The 7,057-nt window shown below is 32.7% G+C and overlaps 1 long non-coding RNA gene across 1 annotated transcript; it reads right to left on the bottom strand.

The window, feature by feature from the left end:
- Positions 1–1,158: 1,158 nt before the first annotated feature.
- LOC127732323 (uncharacterized) lies at positions 1,159–3,837 on the bottom strand. Its single transcript, XR_007996183.1, has 3 exons — positions 3,805–3,837; positions 1,584–1,682; positions 1,159–1,253 (listed from the first exon to the last, which is right to left on the bottom strand). It is a non-coding gene; the product is annotated as an uncharacterized LOC127732323 (long non-coding RNA).
- Between the last annotated feature and the right edge of the window lie 3,220 nt (positions 3,838–7,057).

The raw sequence follows: 7,057 nt of genomic DNA, 5'->3' as shown, positions 1-7,057 counted from the left end.
GCCACATAGTAAATCAGCAATATCTTGATGTCAGGATGGATTGTATAACTCAAATGACAGCAACAGTGCAATACAATCCCAGCAGGCACAACAACGTTGATTCAACATTGAATAAACGTCAGATTTCAACGTTGAATCAATGTTGAAAAGTAGTGTTGGATTGAAAATTGATATGACGTTGAAAACATAACGTTGATTCAACGTCAGCTCCCGACGTTGAAAATAAGTTGAATTTTGGTCTAAATTTGGTCGGTGTATGTTGAAAACAAGTCGATTGCTGGTTGAACTGTGGTCAAAGAAAGTTGAAATCAGGTCGAATGTTGGTTGTACTGTGGTCAATGAAAGGTGAAATCAGGTCGAATGTTGGTTGTACTGTGGTCAGTGTATGTTGAAATCAGGTCGAATGTTGGTTGAGTTATGGTCAGTGTATGTTGAAATCAGGTAGAATGTTGGTTGAACTATATGGTCAGTGTATGTTGAAATCAGTTCGAATGTTGTTTTTACTGTGGTCAGTGTATGATGAAATCAGGTCGAATGATGGTTGAACCGTTATCAGTGTATTTTCAATGAGATTTCTGCTTGTTTGAATATTTCCCTTTTATATTTCTCTACATTTTATGATTACAGCTAATTTCCTAATGCATGTAGAGTAAGACTTGGGTTAGCTTGCTTGCTTTGTTTGTATATTGTACAACTGTTATTGGGATAACGTCCAATCAAACTTAAATATAATTTATACAGAATAACTATGCCTGTCTATATTGTTAGCAGATGTTAATCTTAATTACAATGTAACTTTGTTTGGGCTAACGTTTATACAAACATAGCAAGCAAGCTAACCAAAGTCTCACTCTACAAGCATTACGAAATTAGCTGTAAGTGGAAAGTAAGTCATTCCCTTTGTTTCGGTAATACTGGTAAGGAGACCACTCACTTCTGAGTCTGGTATTTATAATACAAGACTTGACAAGAAGAACAGGCACAACTTTTAACCTTACCAGGCATAGATAATCTGAAACTTTATTGTTGTGTCATACACAAAATATGTTTGTGACATAAAATAGTAGTTATACAACAAGTGCTCACATATGCATCTTACAATTTCAAACAAACAAAAACTGAATACTTAATTTTATTCAAAAAAATTAGTCCTTCTGCTAGACACATTCCCAGATATTTCAGGGGCACATTTTAGGCATCTTGCACAGTAGTTCCATATTGTGGTCTCCGTTGCACATTCGTAACTACAGCATCTGCAACAGAAAAAAAACATATTGTACTATCTTTATCATATTAACTTGGTTAATATCATTATGCAGCTCAAATAAAGAACACTACTGTCATATGTGAACAAATAATCTCTGTGCAATGCTATTGTTAATTATTTAAAAATTTATCAAGAGCGACCATGTGGTTTTTTTTTAAAACTTAAGTTCAGATAGTAAAAATTAATATTTTTAATAAAAAGAAACCTATACTAGATTTTAGTAGACAAAGATGCTAGAGCACATTTTAAAGAAATTGTGACAAAATATCACACATTTTTAATGTGGAAAAACAATGGTATATATTTCAATACTCACCCCCTTATTATTTCAAACAAGCTTGAACCACCAAAGGCATGTTTATTCTTTTTACCCGATATGTATTTTTCAGACATGGGTTTATTGGTAAGACATCATCTAAAAAAAAAACACTTTTAAGTGCAGCATTTCCAAATTGTTAACTCCCTCTTTAACTTTAAAATAAAAACGCGTACAAAATTTGGACTTCTAAAACCTTTCATTGGGGACTTTTCATTTTGAATTTTCCTCGGAGTTCAGTATTTGTGTGATTTTACTTTTTTTCATGAACTGGTTGAAAACCCTTTAAGTCCAACTATTTGTATTGTAGCATTACAGGAAATTTATCCTGCAGAATCCAACAAGATTCTGGAATCAGTGGCAGATCCAGCAATTTTCATAAGGGGGTCCACTGACTGCATAAGGGGGGCTGCTCAAGTCTTCCTTCAGTGATTCCTTATATAATCAACCATTTTGTTATCTCAAATGGGGCCGACAATGTCCCTAACTCGGCCTCCGGGAATCAAGGGCACCGAGATTTTGACAGTCAATCATCTTGAGAAACAATAATGCACCACAAGCACCGAGATCTTGACAGTCACTCATCTTGAGATACAAAAATGGCCCACAAGCACCGAGATTTTGACAGTCAATCATCTTGAGAAACAATAATGCACCACAAGCACCGATATCTTGACAGTCACTCATCTTGAGATACAAAAATGGCCCACAAGCACCGAGATCTTGACAGTCACTCAACTTGAGATACAAAAATGCCCCACAAGCACCGAGATCTTGACAGTCACTCATCTTGAGAAACAATAATGCACCACAAGCACCAAGATCTTGACAGTCACTCATCTTGAGAAACAATAATTTACCACAAGCACCGAGATCTTGACAGTCACTCATCTTGAGAAACAATTATGCACCACAAGCACCGAGATCTTGACAGTCACTCATCTTAAGATACAATAATGCACCGCAAGCACCGAGATCTTGACACTTACTTATCTTAAGATACAATAATGCCCAACAAGCACTGATTTCTTTACAGCAACTCCAATTGTTATTATAAAACATCCATAAAACAACGCATCCTATATTGCATGATAGGATCCATACACTTTTTAGTGTTTCCGCAGATAAAGCTTTGGATGGTCATCTTAATAAGATGCTTTACTTTAATATAATTCAAAATAAATATTATTCACGTATAATTAATTATATTGATACATGTCATTTTATACCTAAATTCTTCATCAATAGATACTTTCGGCATGGTTGCTTAACGCAAGAAGTAGTTCAACTTTGAAACTTTGTTTACATTCTTCTTCAAACTGCAATAAATTCCAGTCTTTCGTGATACGTGTTATAAAATTAACGTATTCATGCATATAGGTTATGTTTAGATATTAAAACTAAAGGATCGAATATTTGCTATTTCCTTGAATTTTTTATGCTGTAATAATTCAATACTGTCAATTGATAAAGCATTTATTTTGACGTTATCAGAGACATATATACCTGCATCATACCAACTTTGAAATTAGTAAGATTGTGTATAAATTTGTTATGGTCACACGTGTTTCTTATCTGCCGTATTGCTTCACTTATACCAAGATTAATAAATCCTCGGAATACATGCTGTGAGTGACATCTATTCTGATCAAGAGAAAAGAATTTGTTTGTTTTAAATGTGTTTCAAGGTCAAGAATGCCATGTGTTGTAAATCTTTTGACTTTTAATTACATCAACATATAAATGAGCGAGTTTGAGATCACATAGGTGAATTTCAATAATTGGTTTTAATTATTTGCCAGATGTATAAATTCTTCAATTTCTACGATGTTCCATGGTATTTAAAAAAATCCACCTTTCTATATCTGCAATGATAGAATACTTTGCCATACGCTTTAGCTTTTTACCAAATAATTGTTCATAAACCCCACCCCCCTTTTTCAAGTTTTTACATTATAAGTTGCCTCACCCAATTAAATGTACAAATATATCTTAAGGTCAAGGTGTTCCCCGATGCTTCAAAATTTGTATCTTGCCTGCTGGATATTGACAACTACGTACATGTATAATTATAAATTATATCCGATAGATCGATCTGCTTAAATCACTATAGTATACTCATACTTGCTGGGACAGCGAATTGTTACGGCTACATTAATGTTTACATTAAATTATCATATAACTATCATTAAAACAAACAATAAATGAAAATTATACTTACTTTGCACTGCTTAGAGCAACTGTTAACGTGTTGTGGTAATCAAATTGGCGCAAATAAATTCGAAATGTCGGCCTCATACGCATGCGCCAATCGGAAAAAGAAATCTGTTTCGCGTTATTGAAATATTGTATCCCAATTTGAAGATTAATTTATATATGCAACAGTAATCATTGAATTTATTCAAAAACATCAGTATAAACCAATATAAATAAAAAGTGAAAATTAAAGCAAAAAGGACTATATACAAAATTGGTTCAATCTCATCTTAAATAAAAATTTCGGTCGACACTTAAAGTCATCAACCTTAAATAAACCTTTTATCAACGTTATATTTTCAACCAACTAAAGCATTGAAAGCATCAACTTAAACTCAATGTTGATTCAACGTTGACAGTTCAACGTTGATATTTTTAACCACAAATCAACGTTGATTCAACAACGTGATTTAAACGTTGATAAGATTGACGTTGATACAACGTTGGTTTTACGTTGATCGAAGCTACAACCAAATTTCAACATATTTTCAACGTTGGTTCAACGTTGTGTGCCTGCTGGGATGACAACAAAAATTTGTCCTGATCAATCTAGATAGCCAGCATGTCCTCTTTTTATTCAAAATATTGTCTCACAAGAAAATTTTTGTAGTTTTGATACCTCAGGCTGACTCGTATAACAAAATTATTTTAAAGCATCAACCAAAACTGACCATATTTGCACTTTATTATGTAAATCTATATAGCCGCATAGTAAATCAGCATTATTTTGATGTCAGGATGGATTGTATAATACAAATGACAGCAACATTGCAATACAATGAAAACAAAAATTTGTCCCCATCAATCTAGATAGACAGCATGTCCTCTTTTTATTCAAAATATTGTCTCGCAAGAAAATTTCAGTAGTTTTGATACCTCAGGCTGACTTGTATAACAAAATTATTTAAACGAATCAACCAAAACTGACCATATTTGCACTTTATTATGTAAATCTATATAGCCGCATAGTAAATCAGCAATATTTTGATGTCAGGATGGATTGTATAATACAAATGACAGCAACATTGCAATACAATGACAACAAAAATTTGTCCTTATCAATCTAGATAGCCAGCATGTCCTCTTTTTATTCAAAATATTGTCTCGCAAGAAAATTTAAGAAGTTTTGATACCTCAGGCTGACTCGTATAACAAAATTATTTTAAAGCATCAACCAAAACTGACCATATTTGCACTTTATTATGTAAATCTATATAGCCGCATAGTAAATCAGCAATATTTTGATGTCAGGATGCATTGTATAATACAAATGACAGCAACATTGCAATACAATGAAAACAAAAATTTGTCCCCATCAATCTTGATAGCCAGCATGTCCTCTTTTTATTCAAAATATTGTCTTGCAAGAAAATTTCAGTAGTTTTGATACTTCAGGCTGACTTGTATAACAAAATTATTTAAACAAATCAACCAAACTGACCATATTTGCACTTTATTATGTAAATCTATATAGCCGCATAGTAAATCAGCAATATTTTGATGTCAGGATGGATTGTATAATACAAATGACAGCAACATTGCAATACAATGACAACAAAAATTTGTCCCCATCAATTTGGATAGCCAGCATTTCCTCTTTTCATTCAAAATATTGTCTCGCAAGAAAATTTCAGTAGTTTTGATACCTCAGGCTGACTCGTATAACAAAACTATGTTAAAGCATCAACCAAAACTGACCATATTTGCACTTTATTATGTAAATCTATATAGCTGCATAGAAAATCAGCAATATTTTGATGTCAAGATGGATTGTATAATATAAATGACAGCAACATTGCAATACAATGACAACAAAAATTTGTCTCCATCAATCTAGATAGCCAGCATGTCCTAATTTTATTCAAAATATTGTCTCGCAAGAAAATTTCAGTAGTTTTGATACCTCAGGCTGACTTGTATGACAAAATGATATTAAAGCATCAACCAAAACTGACCATATTTGCACTTTTAATATTATGTATATCTATATAGCCACATAGTAAATCAGCTATATTTTAATGTCAGAATGGATTGTATAATACAAATGACAGCAACATTGCAACACAATGACAACAAAAATTATCCCCATCAATTTAGATTGCCAGCATGTCCTCTTTTTATTCAAAATATTGTGTCGCAACAAAATTTCAGTAATTTTGATACCTAAGGCTAACAAGTATAACAAAATTATTTTAACGCATCAACAAAAACTGACCATATTTGCACTTTATTATGTATATCCATATAGCCACATAGTAAATCAGCAATATCTTGATGTCAGGATAGATTGTATAACTCAAATGACAGCAACAGTGCAATACAATGACAACAAAAATTTGTCCTGATTAATCTAGATAGCCAGCATGTCCTCTTTTTCAAAATATTATCTGGCAAGAAAATTTTAGTAGTTTTGATACCTCAGGCTGACTGGTATAACAAAATTATTTTAAAGCATCAACCAAAACTGACCATATTTGCACTTTATTGTAAATCTATATAGCCGCATAGTAAATCAGCAATATTTTGATGTCAGGATGGATTGTATAATACAAATGACAGCAACATTGCAATACAATGACAACAAAAATTTGTCCCCATCAATCTAGATAGCCAGCATGTCCTCTTTTTATTCAAAATATTGTCTCGCAAGAAAATTTCAGTAGTTTTGATACCTCAGGCTGACTCGTATAACAAAACTATGTTAAAGCATCAACCAAAACTGACCATATTTGCACTTTATTATGTAAATATATATAGCCGCATTATAATGCAATAATATTTTTATTTTAGGATGGCTTATATATTACATATGACAGAAATATTGGAAAACAAAAACTACAAAATCTTGTTCGCTTTAATTTAGAGTGCCAGCATTTTATCTATGTATTCGTAAAACTGTCACTAAAGTCAGTATCATGCAGTATTTGTATATCCCACTTCCATGACTTCTGAATATGGATGGGTACATCACAGATTCCTTTTGGGCTATTGTGTGATGGGTTGGTCTGCGCATAAATTAGTCGTGCTTGCTGAGGTGTGATGATTTAAACTCATGTAGTTCAGGATGGTTTGTATAATAAAACTATTCCACCACATCATCCAACACTGTGACTGACATGACAGATTTCATTTGTACTTTATAATGAAAAGTATGAGAAGTTCTCTTCTAGGAAAAGTATACTGTTAGTATATTATGTCCGTTGGGTGATTTTGTTGGT

The sequence above is a fragment of the Mytilus californianus genome, unplaced genomic scaffold (assembly GCF_021869535.1).
Source record: "Mytilus californianus isolate M0D057914Y unplaced genomic scaffold, xbMytCali1.0.p SCAF_23, whole genome shotgun sequence".
Taxonomy (NCBI): domain Eukaryota; kingdom Metazoa; phylum Mollusca; class Bivalvia; order Mytilida; family Mytilidae; genus Mytilus; species Mytilus californianus.
Note: the sequence above shows the minus strand (reverse complement) of the source record. Positions and strands in the feature narration are given on the sequence as shown.